The following is a 19,650-nucleotide window of genomic DNA, read 5'->3' as shown; positions in this document are numbered from 1 at the left end:
CAGGATCAATTGAATAAAAAAATCGCACACCGTGAATAAAAATTTCTTTACCAAACAATATTTAGTATTTATTTTTTCAGTGCAATAAGCTGCCTATGCAAAATATTTTACAATTATCGGCTGTTCTGAAATTGATACTTTTTAAAATTGTAATTGTAAATACAATATTACATAAATTTTTTTAATTTTTCATCCGCTTTTTCCCATAATTCAAAATAACAAAGCGGCTGAAGATTTTGTCTGCTCTCCGCCGAGACAAAGAACAGCAATAAAGTCAAGATTAACGTAGGCGAGGGGTTAGAATTTCTTTTTTATAGAGCCATACAACAAAAGTGGCCCATGCCCTTATCACAATTACGGTTATTAGCCTGCCCCCCTCCCCCCCCCCCCCCGTGTTTCTCTCCGTGAAAGCTGTTACGATATCATCTCCGACTATATACAACAGGCAATAGTCGTGATTTACAGGTCATCCGTCAGCGTCGGCCATCATGGTGATGGGATCTGCATTGGCCCCCGGTGGGTGTTAAGAGACAGAAAGGTTAAGGGGGTTGTCGTGTCGTAAAGATAAGGTTGCTATCCGACTATTGGTGCGCTACCCCACGATAAACAGACGGGAGGGTATGAGGTTGCTCGCGGAAATAACTTTTCTTTATTGGATACAGCTTTTATCCGACCCCGTTTTCTTCCAAAACCCCTTTCTACCCCACATACTGAAGATAGAACGACTTCTCGTACTCTTCCACTCGTATTCTTTTGATATCAGAGCGGATATATTCTCTTTCATTGCCATTCTCTCATTCTTCTTTTTTTTTTCGGTTCAACCCCTTTTCAGTTTTTACCCCTACCTCGACAACCCCCGGGACAAAGCAGTGAAACGAGGCGCACTGTATTAGACAAGCGAATTCTTGATGTCCACGGGTAAACTTGCCAACTTCTCGACGCGGACATTTATCTTCTGGTATTGTATGTCCCGGATAGAGTGGCTGCATACGTCCTTCAAACTACAGCCGAACAATGCCAAAGATTGGTAGCACTGGTAGCTCCTTCAACAGCCCTACCATTATCATTGGTCATCTCCGGTAAATTGTTGTCGCAATGTGCCATCACTCACTCGTTCAAACTTTCGTATTTCAAAGTTTTATGGTACCCAAGGCACTCTGGTACGGTGGGAAAAACTTTTCAAAGTCCCAGAGTCCACTTCTCTGAGAATAACGTAAATGGTTTCCGCTGTAGACGAACAAATTTACGAGGTATTCTCGCATCCGCCCAGCAATCATCGTTGTACAATTCAAAATCCCTGACTAAAACTCCAGGGGGAGGGCAAATCTCCAGGGTCTTGTTGACTAAAGGTGTACAGCGGTGACAAAAAGCCCTCCTAGGCAAAATTAGTGGCTCCATTGAAAAATATTTCCTTTTCGCAATGTCCGAGAAACCCGCCTACTATTGTAACCGCATAATTATGATGATCATCATCATTTGGGGGATCTGGGGGTTGACTCTGGTGCTGTGATCCACGCCCTGAAATTCAATTTCATACTGTGGCATTAGCATCAGTCATTAGTCATCAGTTTTGTGAGTTGAATTGTTGAAGACCGACTGGTGGGCGTGTATGGAGGCGGTCAACATGCGAATACTGCGCCACGCTGGGCTGTACCCCTGAGGGCAGTAGCACACCTGGATGACGTTACGTAGAACGCGCAGGAAATGAACGAAAACTTTCGGGAAATAAAAGGCGAAAAAGAGAATAGCCTGTGAGAGGAAGAGACGACCAAGGGCACTCTCACGTGCGGTCACCTAATGAGATATTCGTCTTTCGGCTGCTGATGGTACAAATCCCTTGGTGCGACAGCTGCTCGTGATGCGGATGTTTTTCACCGTGACACATTCTTTTATCACAAAATACACTCCATTTGGTTGTTCTCAAGTTTTACATCGTGACAGTTTATATTTTCGCCTGTTATTCTTTCTTAGGTAGAAAAACGTTTTGGATTATCCTGTATCGGGTGTCTCCAGCCTCTTCAAGTTGAGGTTCAATGGAGAAAGAAAAACAAGGCGAGAGAATCATCCATCCAGTCAGCAGGTAAGAAATCACCGGAATAATACCTCAAATGGTTTTTTCAAAGAGCCGAGCTCCTGCCGTTTTTCGGGAGAATTATTTAGGGTAGTCTGCCAATGGAACGGGGATCGTTAATCTCATTACGGGTTTGGGCCGAAATAACACTGGAAAGTAAGCTGATCCTTGACAAACTCGGTGAGTACCCCTCGCTCACATCTGAGCAGTGACGACAAGTAAAACAGGCTTTGCATCGTGCGGCATCAATTTACTTCAGTGGATTTTCCATTGGATGGGATGAGGGTACGACTAATGCCAAGCCACATTGTCTCGTCTACTGACTGTCATCTCAACGAGCCCTTCAGGATAAAAGACGTTGTCATTAATTACCTGGAATGAATTATCCAGTCGAAATTATTGGATCTGGGATTTAAACATAACACCAAATCGATGGCATTTGCACAATTTTCGGTGCCAATTGACAAGTGGATCAATAGATCGCTAATGAAAACACTTGTCGAAAGCTCTAAATATTCACTGGAGAAACTCCCGCAATTATTCGTCTCAATTGCGGCCGAAAAAAAAAAAATATCTTTGTACGAAATGAATCTGAGACTATCTGTGTGACGGGAGCTTTTCAAATTCCCCGAGTCCCTGATTTCATTGTAAACATCCGAAACACCACTCACCTATAAAAATTATCTCTCTTTTTAACGGAGTGAATGCATGGAGAATCGTCCGGGTTTTGCATCTGGCTGATAAATTCTGTGGCGTGTCGACGGGTGGGCCATTGAAAAACAATGTTATATCCCACATTGAGGCCTGGGGTGACACAAAATCGTTTTCACGACGCGGCAACAGAGAGAGCCGAGGTTACAATATCACCGTTGAAACAAACGGAGAAGGAGAATGAGTGAATGTATACAGTGGTATTCCCCTGGCCCCCTTGGGGCACAAGCCCCCACCGAGTGAAATTTATAGCCCCCGTGTACGGTCTCGCGGTCGCGCTCACAGATAACACGGGCTTCGGTATCGTTTTGGTAAAAGTAATGATCCTGTTTACAGTTATCGTCGGTGTGTCGGGGTAGATACCGATTGAGTTACTGAGACCGCGCAGAAGCGACTGGGACCAATGAACAGGGTAAAACTGGTCCTGTTCAGATAGATGTTGAAGCACTCACGGCATACACAAACACACAAATATTATCAGACAATCAATGGTGTGTTGTATTCATCCACTGTATTGGCCAATGCTCAGAGTTATGTGCACTCAAATCGAAAAGATTTTCCAGTGGTGGATGCGAAACCAATTTCCAAAGCTCTCCCTCCTCTTCCTGGACACGTTACACGGGGACCACGTTTCAAACCCATAAACTTCACCTCTAGAAACCCACGTAATATATACAAATGTCCAGCCAAACTAGACAACATCCTGCCTAGTTTGCTTTCCAATGATTCTCTTTCTCCTACCATCCAGGCCAACAGGCTCACGGAACTTTGCTCAACAATTTCCGCTCACCCTGCCGTGTAAATACGTCATCCACATCTACGCGAGTTATCGAGGTTAAATAATTTGCATGGTGTAACTGAGGGCAGTTGTCACGCGTGAGAGAATCACATAACATTTCTAAACGCAACCCATTAGGGTTTACGATGCATGGTTAGCATGTTAACGTGGAGGTTTATTAAGATATTCCAATGCTATAGTCAGGTTCCATGAGCCAAGATAGAGAGGTTATATTACCCTTCTCTATGGATTTCCATAATTATAGGGAAGCCAAGGGACTTTATTTGTTACCGGGAATTCATTACCATTTATTTTTTGAAGATAGGACGGGGCGAATGGATAGAATGGATTATCGGGAGAATCAAGGTATAGCCCAACCTTCTCCTGCTGGGACAACCATTTTGCTGCTATAATCTCATCATTTCCCGCTTCTTTTTTATCATTTCTCAATGGCCAATCAATGATAATCGTCAGATGGGGTTTGCATCATGAAATTTTTACGATCCTCAATGCCCTCATTTGGAATCCGAATGGCCGTAAAAATCACTTCGAGATGGTGATAAATGTTTATTGACATTGCCTGACAATTCTAACCTCCTGTGTCCATCAAAACAAGTCACGACATCCGACTGTTTTGGATTTAACCTCGGATATTCACGCTATTCCAGTCAAGGAAGCAAAATTATCAACCGATCGGGGTATAACCTTTCTTTTTCTCGTCGTTACTCTAATCTTTATGACTCAGTAGCCAATACAAGCGACGAGTACTCCAACAATCTTCCATTTCCACCTCTATTATGGAATACTTGTTTTATATCAATAATGGTTTTATATTTCTCAATATGCCAACGTATCAATCGAACAGAGAGAAATATTACTGAATCAATTTGTAATGGAATGATGAGGTTAGAGTCCCATAACCTCATGATTTCTTACCTGAGTTATAATTGCCGCATGGCGCTTGCGTAATGAAATTTTCATAATATTTAATGCCCTCTTTCGGAATCGGAGTGCTCGTAAAAATAATCAGAAGATGGTTATAAATGTTTATTGACATTGCTCGTCAATTTCAACCTCCCCCGTCCATCAAAAAGAATGATGATGATATCCAATTGCTTCACACCTAACCTTGAATTCACATAAACCAGTCAAGAAAGCAGGATTATAAACGAAAGGAAATATCGCCCCGGTCTTTACGACCCAGTAGCCAATAAGGAAGAGGAATATCTCGAGCAATATCCCATTTTCGTCCATCGGCACACATCAAGTCTAGTGGAGTGAGAAACATAATGATTTTGTCCAGAATAAACTGTATATATTCCTTCCTGTGAGGTTAAAAAAATATTCACAGTAAAAGTCCACCAAGTTGATACTATAGTCGCTAGTTTGTCACGAATCAGATAAAATAAATGCCCGACTCGAACTCAATCTTTGCGTCCTTGCATTTCAAACTTACATTTCCCAGATTCCATAATCCTAATATAATCCCTCATCAATCCATATAAGGATCGGACATTTCTCTCCTGTCTATTTGTTTTATATCTGGAAAAGTCTTATCCCCCCATATGTGTACACATCCGAACATCAGGGGAAGATCGTTGAACCAATACATAATGGCCATAGATGGGGTTGGAATTTCACCGTAACCAAGGGATAACATGCCGTAGGAATGGTCGCGAAGGGCTGGGAGGTTTCCAACATCTCCGCGACGCCGTTCGCCGTTTAGATAATAACGCGCATTTTATCTCTCTCATAAAACTTAATTTATGACGACCATCCAATGTCTATGGCTCGTAGTATGGCCAGCCGGAATGTCGATCGTTCTTTTGTCGTACATATACGTATCCATATAACGCAATATAAGCAATATACGTGTGTGTTACGAAGGACGAAATGAAGGGGCGAGAGGGGCGGCTAGGGGGGGATAGGGGGGACTATGAGGGAGGGGGCTGCATCAGCAAAGGTCGTCGAGTGGATATGGGGGATGGTAATATTATCGGAGAAGCTAAAACCCGCGCACGAATCACACATTCTACACCACCCGGTTCTTTTCCTCTATTAGATTCAATCCGCCTGTTTCTATCCTGCCACGACGACTTTATTGGCAATAAACGAAACAATCGGCCCCGTGGGCTGCCCTCCTCCCCACCCACTCACCAAATTGACGACACGTACTCACGCTCTTGCCGAACACACACACAAATGGATAGTCCATAGCCATTGGTTAGACTCGCACCATTTTTATCTCTCCGGAGAATGGGCAAACATGACAGTCGTGTCTCTCTGCAATTCCGTTTACCACCGAATATATTGCTCGTTTTTATTGATCATTTTGGGAGCTATCTACAAATTTATTTCATGCACATGAATGAGAGTCTGAAGGAGATCGGCAACGAATGGTGTTTTCATATTGACTCGATGGAACATCCCGGGTTTGTGTTTAAATAGAGTTGCAGGTCGGCAAGACTTTGAGAAGTTGCATTTTGTAGAAGGAATAGTTTACACAGAGTCTATATTAAATGGTGAAAAAAATAGTTAGAAATATTTGTCTTATCATTTTTCTGATGATATATGATATATGACATGCCACAAAATTCGATATTGAACCAGATTCATTCAGAAATTTCTTCTTGTTCCTCATGACGGGCATCTTAGAATGACTATTCAAAATTTGCCACTCTGGCAAAATGTTATCCAGTCGGTTGCAATGATAACCCGAAAACCGCCATCACACCAGTCCGGAAGTGTAGTAGTTCCGATTCAAGTCACGCGCCGCGATGATGCTTCCCCGGACATTTGACCAATTACGTGGGATTCAGTTGGCCACCTTCAGTTCCCAGAATTGACAACTCCTGGAGAAAGCCAAAGTTGTTCATCGAAGGAATAGCATCAGATGCAATAATAAAATGAAATGCCATTGAATGCCAACCAGTCGTACATCACGTCTGGACTTTACGATCCGATCTTTGTGATTCAGAAATTGGCAATGGGCGGTGTTTTTCATTCTCCAAGCATTCGCAGACTGGCAGCAACGAGGTACCACAAAAGAATGCTGTGGCATTTGCCTCCATAAAAGTGAGACCGAAGAAAATCCAAGATGACTGCGGAAGACGAGGTAAAGACCTCGAGGAGTGAAATGCAGGTTAGATAGCCAGGTTATGGCTCTTCCTGGCTCGTAACCCGACGGTCATAAAGCCACTGTGCGGTGAAATGTTGCCGTGCTGCCATCATTCTTCAGTTGTCCCTGCATCCACTCCTACCACCTTAATAACAACGTTCTATCTCGACTCTGCAACAATCTATTAATGCTCGGCTGAGCGATAAATCAAAAAGTACGCTAGGCCAACGTTATTCCCCAGCTTTTTTTTTCCACCCACAGCCATACGAAAACATCACTGGTGCGTTTAAACGTCAGAGTTATCTTTATCAGAGCATTACAAACGCCCGCATTTTGCGGGTTATTGTCTTGTGATTCATGACAACATTATATTAACAAATTTATAGCCTCACACAAAGCGTGAGGCCCCACGGGGCACATATCGATTAACGTCTGCAGCCGTGCAGTAACTCCCACCGACCTCCTGTCTTTTGATTTATAACGACTGACTAAATTATTTAAAGTCTTCATTTGTTAGAGGGGGGCCCGCCGAAAGAAGTCGTAGCGCGTGCGCGTTGACTTCTCCGTCTCATTGTGCCACGCCACCTCGCCACCGTCGGTGTAAGCTTCCTCACGTATCCTCCACCGTAGCCCAAACAAAAGGTGAAAAACGACATAAACGACCGGAGAAAATAAAGAAAGAGAGGAAGGAAAAAAGAACAAAGAATGAAAGACAACGCCAGGTATAAAGGGAAGTGGATAAAGAGGAGGTAAAACTCAAGGGGAAAAAAAGGGAATGAAAAAATAAAACACGTGGATTGGATGTGTGTCCGAGCAAGGATGGGTTGTCGTGCGGCGCAACGTCGGCGAACGTGTGTGTTCCGTGTTACGAATGCACGGAACAAGCGCTGCTTGTCCGCGGCCACCTGAGTTATGATCGCACCGTGCCCACCCTGGCTGTTTGTGTCTGGGACTCCCCTCTCTTTCTCACTCGTGCTTTTCTACGCCGGCCATTTTGGCTCAACCTAAAAACCGGTTGCGCGCCAACCGCCCAAGAATATACACTCCATAACCCCAAAACCGCAGCATATATATTCACTGGCGTGATCGTGTGTCCAACTTCTTACGGCATCCGACGATATCGGTATATGATACTTGAAATGGAAATCCAAGGGGTATCACAACCATCGGTGGACTTTATCATAATAAAGAGACGTGATCATGTCGAGTGGCTACTCGAGTTTATTCTCATGACTCACAATGAACTCGATCTTGTATTTCCATTTGGTCGATTTTGTTGGTGTCTGGAGAACCAACGATTCATCCGTCATTCTCGCCTGCCACTATGCCAGTCAGCGTGAGTTATATGTGAATAAGCGTGGACATAACATCTCAGTTCTTTTTCCGTCCCACGCATGTAAATTACGACAAGATCGTGAGTGAGTCGACAGTTGAAGGAAAATAAAGGTGATATAAACCGCTAATCTCTTAACGCGTCTATGATGGCTGGGCAAGATTTATCTTTCATTAGTACTTAGTTTGCATTGAATAGATAGGTTACGTTATAATATCCGCAGTTAATTGGTCGTGTGCACGAGTGCACACGAGTGCACACCTACGCTCAGACAATGCACGGTCTTTTCAATTGATGAATGATACATTGGGCTTTTTCTTCAGACAATTTCACGTTAGAATTGAGTGTTTGTTTTCAAGTTTCTCGTCTGGAGGCTGTGACGTAGTATCAGCAAGGCGTGGCCGTTGCAATTATCTCGATAGAGTTACTCGTTTTCAGTCTTGAACTTGAAATTTATTAGCCCCCGTTCGTGTCAGTTTAATTGCCGTTGGTTGCACCGCCCCTCAAGCATTTTTACGTCGTTATAATGTACGGAATGAAGGCCTTCCAATGCCAGCCCATTCGGTACCACGAGAGGTGCCTCTGGAAGGCATATCTTCATATAAATTCAGTAGAATGTATCGTGAATCGTGCATGAGGGGGAGGAGGCGCTTCAGCGTTCACTTCATAGCTCCTCCGTTGATAAACTACCCTTAGCACGCAGCTATATAATATAATGATATCTGACTGTCTGTATCGCGATTCCAGTCCCATAAAGGAGATATGTACAAAGTCGCCGGCGATCAGGCCCTTGCGAGGGAGGGAGATGGCCAGCCCCGAGGCGGCCACGATAAATAACTACTCAGCGTGGGCCCGGCCACCATTCCCAACTAAAAACACCGGCTCTTCCCTTTTTTCATCTTGGAGACACCCATCCTCTTAATATTTCCTCAAAACTATCATAATTTTTCTTTTCCTAAAAAAATTACCCATGTTTTCTCGCTCTTTAAGATTATCCAATCGACTTTTTTGAGGATAATTATTCACTGCGGTAAATCATTCGGTTCTCCACGTGAAAATATTTTTAATTCGAAAAATATCATCAATTAAGATAGGAAGAACTTGAGGAAATCTTCATTGAGTGATTAAGGAAAAGAATTGCGGAAAATAATTGAGGCTATTAATGTCATTTTAATTAATTCAGGAATAAAAAAATTGATGATAATTATCAACAGAGTTTACGATTCCGTCGTCGTAAATTGCAATTAAGTGAATATTATTTATGACAATAGCAAGCGTAATTTACAATTCTCAACCTATAAATTATATCCATGTCATGGCGATTTACGACAATTTTAAGCGTGATTTACATTTTAACCTGAATCAAAAATAAATTTCCAAAAGCGCAAGGTACGATTTATGAAACGTTATTGAGATTGAATTTTCATTTATGCAACATGATGCCTGGCAATGTGCAGATTCTTCCGAAGATTCTTCCTTGGTGAGGATTTACCGATAAAATCTGGGATGTGCGATGGGACAATTCAACTCGAGTAAATTTTCGAATGAACGACTAGTTTGAAAATTATTGAAAATCCATTTCGGTGGACTGAGAGAAGATTTGCTAAGAAAAGTGAGAGGCATGGATCCATTACCCGACAATGGTAGATGATTAGTCCACTATGTCGACACTAACGACAGTCAAACAAATCGTAAGCTTAATCCCAGGATTACAAATCCCAACGGGGTACTTACCGGACTAAAACCGTAGATGGTATTAGGGAGGGAGCGGTCGAGTGGTTACCGTAGAATATTATATGACAGAGCTGTCACTCCAGGCCTCTTCACTTTATCCTCATTGAGGTCTCAACCTTTTCTTCTCCTCGTCACGTCACTCAGCTTATATCGCCTGTCAAGATTCACTGGGGTTCATGATACACTGGTACCAGCATTGGATTCTGGCGTGCGCTTCATTGGGCGCCGGTTCTAAATTTCCCTGGAGTCGTGTTTGAAAAGAGGGGGAAAAAAAATAGGAGAGGAAGAAAAGAGGATCTGTTGGTGTTCAGGGAAGAGGTCGACGGCTCAACAGGAATGAGGCGAGAAAAATCGCACTGAGTTGCGACGAGGGGAGTCCTCGGAAGAAGGAACAGCGGGGATCTCGAGATTATCAGCGGGTGCTTTTCAAAAACGTTTTTCCAACTTTTCTACCGACTCCCCGGCCCCACGGGGACATCCTCAAAAGTATATTCAGACGGTATGAAGGGAATGGTTATAATGAAAATGCTCCGGGGAGCAATTCAACTCTGGCTATGTACAAATTGGATTTCTGTGGTCTGTCTGGATTTGTAAAGGTGCAACTTGTCGTTTACTCACTTTTAAGTTTGCCGATGCTATTGAATTTTTTTTTAACAAATCCAGAGGAATCATTTCTCATAATTGTATTTTTCATTTGAAAAAAGTAGAGAAGACTTGAAATATCGCGACGCCGTCCAAGACTGATTCCATATATATTCATAATCGAGGCGTTGACTTTTTCAAGGGAAAGGATGAAAAAAATATTATCAATTAATTGGTGAAAAGATTCGGTTCACTCTATTGTGATAACAATACTATTGAACGCAATAACGATTACAGGAGACGATGATCTGTCGCCTCTCGTGTGAGACCCACAATACTTCACATCCCCAGACAAAGAAAAAAAAATGCCATCGATGCTGGTGGCATGGTACTCTTCCCCAAGGTATTATTTCCAAAGGCAACAATAGGAATGCATCGGTAGGACGTATTGTATTCAGGTAGGTGGAGTCAAAGTATATCTCCTCAGCACAATACCTTCTGCATTATGTATCTCATGCTCGATTGATATTCGTGTTTCGTTTATTCGATGAGAGCTCTTAAAAATTCACATTTCAAAAATCATGTTTATTCAATCGACAATCAATAACATTCAACTTTCCACCAAACATGCCTACTCCCTTCACAAAATAATGGAAACAATTCGCCCATACTAATATAAAAATTTGTTTCACCAGAGGAAATGCCTTATTCTACAATGAATGCCGAATCTATATAATATATATGTGGTCACATGTATTCAGAATATATCTGATGTATATAATTTTGCTGGAAATTAATGCATGTCATTAATACACGGAGAGAAAAATACTGGAAAAAAATCCCATAAATGGTAATGAACGGGTAGGAAAATTGACGAATTGGTTCCGTAAAATTGACTGTACCGTTTTTTTTTATTCAATCGAGATTAAAACTCCCAGCCGACTAGTCCTGTATTTTTTCCTGTATTTTTCGCATACACACAATTTTCCACGCGGATCACAAAATAGAGAAATACATAGAATTGTTGAAATATTATCCAAATTTGTTATCGACTCCCCGAAGGGGCCATATAACACTTGTCCCAGTGTACCTCTCATCCCCCATTCCAAACAATTCCAGAATGTTTATTTAATTCCTTGTTTTCACATTGTAATACGAGTGATGGGGTTTTAACATGTAAAATGTACATCTCAGAAATGTGGTAACGCAGCATGACCGACGCGATGGGGCGTGAAACCAATTTCTGAAATGTCAGCAGTAGAAGAAAATGGGTGGCTCAGTGGATATATAAAGTCTGGCATTTCACTTGAATCATGTGTAGGAGAAAGAGATGCACGTTGGCATCTTCCGCCAGCTGGCTTCCGTCACTCAACTCTTGCCTCTCCTCTACTCCGCGGTGTATGTTCCTTTGATCTCCCAAGACATTCACTTGCTCCTCACACGCGCATTTTCATCTCACTTTATCTCAAACATTTCTACCCAAAGCGTCTGTTGTACACTTTAAACTCCTTGTCGTGTTGTAGGGATAACGTCGCTAAACTTAATTTCAACTGCTTCTCTTCTCCCAGTGGATGCTGAAGGCACTTGCCGCACGAGCATCCCGCATGCCAGGGTTTCAAGAGTTGAGCGATCCCAACCGCCAATCTCCGCATCGCTAGAGTTCCTCGCATTATAGTTAGCCGTTTGCACAGTCATTTTAATTACATCCTTCACTATCACTTATTTCAGGGCATTTCTTTTCAATCATCAGCGGCCTCTTCTTCTGTCCTATTTTCTCTCCTTTTCATTTCCTCATTTCGATACTTCCTTTCGAAAATGATTAAATCATTTAGTTACATCAAACGTGATTCATTAATGATTCGCGAATGGTATTGCGTAATTGGGCAAACTAATATTTCTTAATGGCGAAGGAGTGATACGGTTATGGTGGTGATGAAACCCGAGCGGGTGTCAAGAATTTCTGAAGCAAGAGGAAATACCGAGTGGAATGTATTGACAGATGAAACTGACAGGAGGTCTGTGATGATTCAAAATACAAAACACGAGAGAGGAGCGGCTCGTACGTCATTCATCACTCTCTGCAATTAGGGTCAAATTTGTGATGGCCACTTAACTTAATAACGTATCGCTCCCAACAGACCGGTTTTCTGGTAACACCGCCTGGACCCCTTGACGCTAACCAGGGACGCAATCCATAATTCCTGACCATGATTTCCCTTTCATCCTCGAGTATCAACGGCGTCATAACCGAGAAAGGAAATGTAAGTAATGTGACAAGTATAGAGCCACGCAATAAAGTTTTCCTTTCAGCGGTTTTGACATTTCAAAGGAAAAATATGTGGGAGCCAATAAATTCTTAGCGCTATCCGACATGCCTCACCGACCACCTCAGGGACAATCGCCATTCCAGACTCTGATTGCCCTTCATATGTAAAATCTGAAATTTATTGATCTACTCTATCAGTCTATCTGGCATCATTCGATTCTTCACTCGTACGTGAATCGTAAACCATATCGTTGTTTATGATGTTTTCCTTCTTCGGATCATGCCGAGGCAACGGTGGCGATGATGTACTGGTGGTTCATGGGATATACAACGAGGAGTTTGGATATCCAAGGATAATCGTAAAATCTTTGAAACATGCCATTATGGCGAACCTTCGGGGATGCCCATGAATAAGAAAAGGCACGTGTCAGATACCTCTGTCACGGCTGCCATTCGTCGCTCCTCTCGCCCACCGCTGGGTCATAAAGATTCACTCTTCAACGGAGAATATAGATCCTATCCACACACGTGGAAAAAAATATAGAGGATGCTCAGGTAATATAGACATCTGATGTAACACGGACACCCTTGGGATTCGTCCATTCTTCATTTTTAAGAGATTTTTCTGACAAATTTTTAACTTTCATGAAATATTACGAACTTCTCCATGGATGTGGGTGTATCAATAACTTTGTCTTTTAATATCCATTGAGAATAGCCGAATTAATTGGTGAAGTTGAATTATGGAATTACGTCGATCGACTTCTTCCCATAATCTGTCCTGAAACCGTCGGAGTAAGATGTAGTGCAGCCAGTTGAATCCATTGAAAGCTCGTCCTGAATTCACGAAATAGCGAACTTCAAAAGAAAAAGAGCAGTAAAAGTTTATTTGACCCGAGCGATTCCAAAAACACTCTCAAACACTGTTTGTTTTCTCAAAATTTTATGAGGTTTTCTCTGGAAAATATTCAAACACCGCAGCTGTTTGGCCACACCGATGTTCCACCTCGAGCTTCCAGCGTAAAACATTACTTGTAAAATAGCTGCAATCGCCTGCACGGTAGAATCGCTGTGAGCTATATGGGTGTTAAAACCACCAGCACCCCCTTTCTCATTGTCAACCCACACTGGGTATATCCACCCGACATTAACGACTGGAACAATGTATTCGTAGCAAGTGTCTCTGTCTGAAGAACAGAATATATAACCCACACGGAAATGTCGTTCTCCCTCTCCAAACACTCGTGAATCTCCACTTTCAACCGTACAATCCAGTGGCAAAGTACACACATCCTGAAAAACGTATACACCAAGTTCAGCGATCCGTCCTTTTCATCTCCACCGACATAACACGGGATAGAAATCCTCACCCAGGGTAACCAATTTATGCTCCCCAATGGTTGGCACCACCAAAGCCTCAAGTTTTATGAGCACAAATGCACTGCTGCATTCTCACTACTTCAGATTATCTAAAAATCTATTTTTACCGTGTCTCATCTCTCTCCGTGGACCAACCATCTTCCCTCCTCCATCTCTCAAATTCCACGGGTGGGAGAAGATTCTCCACCGATTGTCGTAAAAACTCTGCGAGGCGTGCATATTTTTTACCCCCTCGTTCTCTTTCCGCTACTTTTGTTCAGATCTTGAAACGAAGAAAAAAAAACGCAGTGCCGTTTTCTTTTTCTCATCTCCATTACTCGGATTTTTTTTTTCGTCGCTCTTTTTTTTTTTCTGTCACACCAAAACACCACGGGGTGTCCAACGGCAAAACCCCCGAGGCACACTTCGTCAAGGCGACAGGGTCGTCTTGCTAGGTGACGTAATCCGGCACTTAGCGTCGACCTCGCCGCCTCGTCGCCGTCGTTTCATCCCCGGGCTGTCAGGCGCCCCGCGGGATGTCTGGCACCAAAACTCACACCAATTTGGTATCATACAGGCTTAGGCATCTGCGATCTTGGCAGAAATTGATATTAATCGAAATCGATGGTTGTACGTAATTAACTTTATAATCTCATTTTTCCTCACCAGATGCATATCGATTTTCAAATAACCCCCGATATTAAAACAGTACTCGTATGAATCAATTTCCATGAAACAATTGTTTATTATCAATTATCAATTGTTTCAATTAATGACAGAAAAATTCTCGATTTAATAAAAATTGATATAAAACGAACAAATGATGTGGTGATTGATGTGACATACAATAATACCAAATTCCAGGGGAAAATTTTATTTTATAAATAAAATGAATAATATATATGAAGAATATATTGTGATTGATTATTATATCTTTTTTTTTGTGCACACACTTGGGACAATTTTTAGTAAATTGCTCTGTAAATTCAACGGAGTCTTTTGCGTTTTGGATATCCACTTACGTTACAGACATTTTCAGACAGTCCCTTCTGAGTATCGCCGACGCCAGTCTCCATTTTACACCAAAAAACTAACGTGTTATCGATAAATCTTGAGAACAGTGAAGATTACGTGGGAATATTACTAAAGACTTATAAAATTTCACCGATTTTTCGGAAATTTTTATAAAACATTCAAAAGCGGGAAGCTGTGGAGAAAATTAATCCATTAGTTGAACTTGCATCTCCGGGCTGTTGAATATTCTTGATAATTGGATAATAATTGGCAATACATAATGCCGCGATTTTACGCGAAAATATCAGTTAAGCGTGTTCAAGAAAATTTAATGAAAATGTGATGCAATTTTCATTGGAAATTTTCTTTTTTATTTTTATTCACCCACGAAGAGCTCGCTGTCTATAATAAGGCTATATTTACCAAGAATAACCGTAATAATCATGTCAATATTCAAGTTCGTTTATCAATTTATTCCTGAGCACTTGACTTTAAAATGGCGCAATTCACGGGTCGCGGCTAAAACCGGCATTCCTCAAAAAAATACGTATCATAATCAACATTAACAATCGACTGACAAGTCCCCAGTGCAAGTGCACTTGCTCGTTTATTTCTCGGTATCTAATCGGCTTTAACGATGGTTAATTATTAGCCACCACGGAACAATTACCCAAGCCCTGCGTGAGGCAAAACTTTCTATCAACTGACCCATGTACATTGTACGATACCAAACTACATCGAGGAGAGGCTTTCCCGAAGCAACAGATAGCCGAGGGATTAGCGTGGGTTTAACGACGCAACTCGCACCCGTGCAGCGATAATTTCAGACTATTGGACCAGAAGAGAAATCGAGCGATGGCCTAGGGAGTTGTGGAAGGCAAAGTAGCTGTATCTCTAGCAGCATCTTATGGACCAATCTCATCCCGCGCTGCTTCGGTGGGTTGGAGAGGGAAGAATTAATTTGTACTCATGAGGCGAAATTATACAAAATTGTATGTATGAAGGGAGATTCACTTGGGACGCCCACTTGTGTGAAGGTATGTCTGTCTCTCTTATTTTCACCGCTTGTCTTGCATAAATATCTTTTTCTCAAACTGCCTCATGAATTTATTTTCCTACCGTAGGTTTCGAACACACGCTCGGTGATTTTGCGGTAGACAACCATCTAATGGAGTTAAGATTATGGCACGGCAACTCGTGAAACGTGAAAAACATGGTAATGATTAGGTGGAGCTGCTTTTGACGTACAAATAAGTTTTTGAATTTATGAAATTCGTGGAATATACGGTGTAGTGCTCGTGGAGGTGTGACAGGTGGTTATTACTTATGGTATCATTGGTAATTAGGGTAATTAGATATTGGGACATGGAGGTTAGGTGTGTTATTAGGTGGCGCTGATGGTTCGTTCTGGCGCTACTGATCACTATCGCAATTTTGTTATTCACGAATTCCTCTTCGGGGGTGGATTTCTATCGCTTCGTATTTTTTCATCGCTAATGATCGGTTCATTTTGAGTCCGGAAGTTGTGACGTCGGGTTGAGGTGAAATATGAGAGAAATAATGAGCGCAGCGCATGCCTTGTAATTATTTCTTTATTGCTACCGCTGTGAAAGAAATTCTCCGAAACGATCTCTCGTTTTATTATAATCATCGTTATGCCGAAGTACTGGGATTATAGCGGGAAGCATCAACAATGGAGACTCTGATTGTTCTTTAAAAGCTGAACTGCCTATTATCGTAATTTCTGCTTTGGAATCAATGAACTTGGTAGCTGGCATTTTGGGGTTCTTATGGGGATTATTATTACTCTCAGGATATCTTCGGTGGTTCTTTCATTTTGAAATTCGTGTTGGAAAAAGTGATGTCAGAAGAGCGACCGATCAATTTTCGGAAAATTGAGTAAATATCAATTAAATAAATTCCGTGTACATGTGTGCAAGAATTTCACGCGGCGTTGCCGGAGTCCTGGTGAGCGCGTGTCCGAGGAGTGTAGAGTGAATTCGGCAACGTTGAGTGTAAATAACGCGCCGGTGTTTCCGGGCGGAGGTGACCGAAGTCGCCGGTTGGCATTAGGTGACCAGGGTTAACATCCTCAACCAATCCTGGGGTGATTGTGACAGCCGTCGGATCATGGAAAGTGAGAGACTGCCGTCAGGATGCACCAGAGTTCGCTGTGGAGAGGTGGCAGGGAGTACCCGGAGTATGTCTGTAGCGTGCATGTGAGAGCGTAGCATCGTGCGAATAAATAAAGCTATCTCGTCGGGCGTTTATCATTCGCTATCCGAGCGGTCCTCGTAAATCTGCCTGCCATACAGCGGGAGAACGCTAGGCTACGGTCTTCCTGGCTGCAACCCACCCGTCTGCCCCAAGTCGATAAGACTCTGGTGTGTAAGCGCTTCCAGTACCTCCAGCGGCCAATATGTTACATCTCCCTATTTTTTCATTCTTTTTCATTTCTCATCAATATTATTTTTCACTCCCATTCATCCGTGTATCCCAATGCCCAAAGTAGCTTGTAATTTTCACTCGTTCCGCCAAATTGTTAAAAATCACCGCTTTATCAAGATATCAGTTAATGCCGGTCAGAGACACTCATTAAATTGTATTAAGTGACTAATAAAATACTGGTGTAGGTGGGGGAAAACTAATTTCATTTCTCGTCGTGAAATTTTCAACGGTTATTTACAAGCTTCTTCATTCCATGGGCATTTTATGGAGAACGAAATAGCCTCATTTTGGTATCGTATCTGCCGTCTTGATCAATGTGAACGATGTCCATTAGTTCCCACACATGGAATGACGGGGGGAATAGCTGTTGCGAGGTATCCTGCGCCTTCAGTTGATGGTAAAAAGTTGGACGATTATACGTTTGAGGACGGTATAATCATATGCAAATTTGTGGCAATAAAGTGACAAGGTACGATATTTTCAAGACGTTACAGGAATGACTCGGGGCCTCCGGGCGACAGTTGAAATGATCGTGTACGAAATATATATTCAACCGGTGAAATGAGAAAAATAAAATGGAGGGAGGGGGGACAAAGAGGAGGGACAAAGTGCTTCTGGTCTTCGTTCGAGGGATTTTTGTCGTCATGCCAATGAAACGAATATTTTCTATTTCAGCGTTTTGATGTCTCGGGGAGGATGTGCCGAGTGTGGAGGTCAATAAATTCTTTTAACTGCTGATTAAATCAAGGGATAGATGAAAGCTCCTGGTGGCAAGGGGATCGTGGATATTTTGAACGTGTCTTCGTGATGGCGGGATAGCTGCCTTTGATCCGCTTAAGTTGCACATCGTTGATGCAGCAGAGGATTATCCAACATGTGAATTATTTTCAATGAGATGTGGGGGAGAGGGAGACTAGAACGTCCCGTGGATTTAAAAAGGATGACGCGATTAACCTCAGGAGTTAGTCGGGGAAAGCGTGTGGAAAAATTCTATTGGAAATCCTGAAGCATCTGCTGGAGAATTGTGTCGATTCCTCGAGGATTTCGATCGAGCGAAAATCACTCCGCCATGATTGTCCGCGAAATTAATATCGAAATCTATATAATAAGAATTTATCAATTTATTTTGTTGAATTTGCATGCCTCTGAAAAAATCCACTCTTTTTTTTATAGCGCCTTCATTTCGTCAATTATTTATTTATTTATAATTTTTATTATTTTCTTTTTGTAATTTTATTTGTATATTTTTGAGAATTTTAGTATGGTTCAGCATTTTTGTAGTAATATCTGGAGAATCTATTCGAAGGTGAAAATGGTTTAAGTGCATGTTTTAATGATGTTTAAAAAATTGCGAGTGCTGGTAATTTTGGAAAGAATGAATTGAAAATTTAGATACTGAAATTATTTTTCAGGTACTAAATGCAATGGTAGATATTTTTCAGGACAATTCATTGCACGAGTGTTTTCAAAGCAAATATGAGGTGAATTGATGGACGTTTGGCGAGATATCAACAGCAAAGTTTGTAAATTCTCCGATTGGATGGGAAAACATCCTGTTTGGAATTCAATTTATTCAATGAAGTACGATGTTTTCACCATTTGTTTTATGTTTTTGAATAACATAATTAGCTATTCACACTGTGTTGATATTTTCCAATAAATTTTGAAGCGATCGCGAACAGGAAAAAAATGCCAATATATTTTCTCAATTTTCTGAATGAGGCATAGAATTTAATGAAACGACGATTTGTCAATAAAATACTTTATCAATGAATTTATATTCATTTAAACTCGAGTCAATAAAAATGTTTTTTTTTTACGAAAAATGTCTGCCGTTAAATTATGAGAAGAAATTATACTCCAGTGGTGAAAGAGAGGAGGGGGCGGAGGGGGGAACTTTTTATAAATTTTCTACACAAAAAAAAATTGCCATCTTTTACAATACAATATTTTCTTATCTTCATAGAATTACACTGAGCGTAATTAGACATTTTATACTTTCATATTTTTTATAATGGAATTGAATATGTTTAATATTGTTTTTATTTTAGATATGAAAATCCGGTGATCATTAACTCAATTTGAAAAAAAAAATGCAATTTTATAATGTGAAACAATGTACTCTCCACTGGAGAAATCACTTATTGGAAATCGTAGACCCACATTCAGTCCATGCCGGTGGTAATTATTGATTAGAATTTTTTATGTCTCTATGCGAGGCACTACAATTTCCCCC

At 41.5% G+C, this 19,650-nt stretch overlaps 1 long non-coding RNA gene across 1 annotated transcript; it reads left to right on the top strand.

Annotated features, from left to right (window-relative positions):
• The first annotated feature begins 15,697 nt into the window (after positions 1-15,697).
• Positions 15,698-18,640, top strand: LOC105270127 (uncharacterized). The gene is made up of 3 exons (XR_892502.1): positions 15,698-16,003; positions 16,091-16,182; positions 18,090-18,640. It is a non-coding gene; the product is annotated as an uncharacterized lncRNA (long non-coding RNA).
• The last annotated feature ends 1,010 nt before the right edge of the window (positions 18,641-19,650 follow it).

The sequence above is a fragment of the Fopius arisanus genome, unplaced genomic scaffold (genome assembly GCF_000806365.1).
Source record: "Fopius arisanus strain USDA-PBARC FA_bdor unplaced genomic scaffold, ASM80636v1 scaffold00078, whole genome shotgun sequence".
Taxonomy (NCBI): Eukaryota; Metazoa; Arthropoda; class Insecta; order Hymenoptera; family Braconidae; genus Fopius; species Fopius arisanus.
The sequence above is the reverse complement of the archived record's forward strand: the minus strand, read 5'-3'. Positions and strand labels throughout refer to the sequence as shown.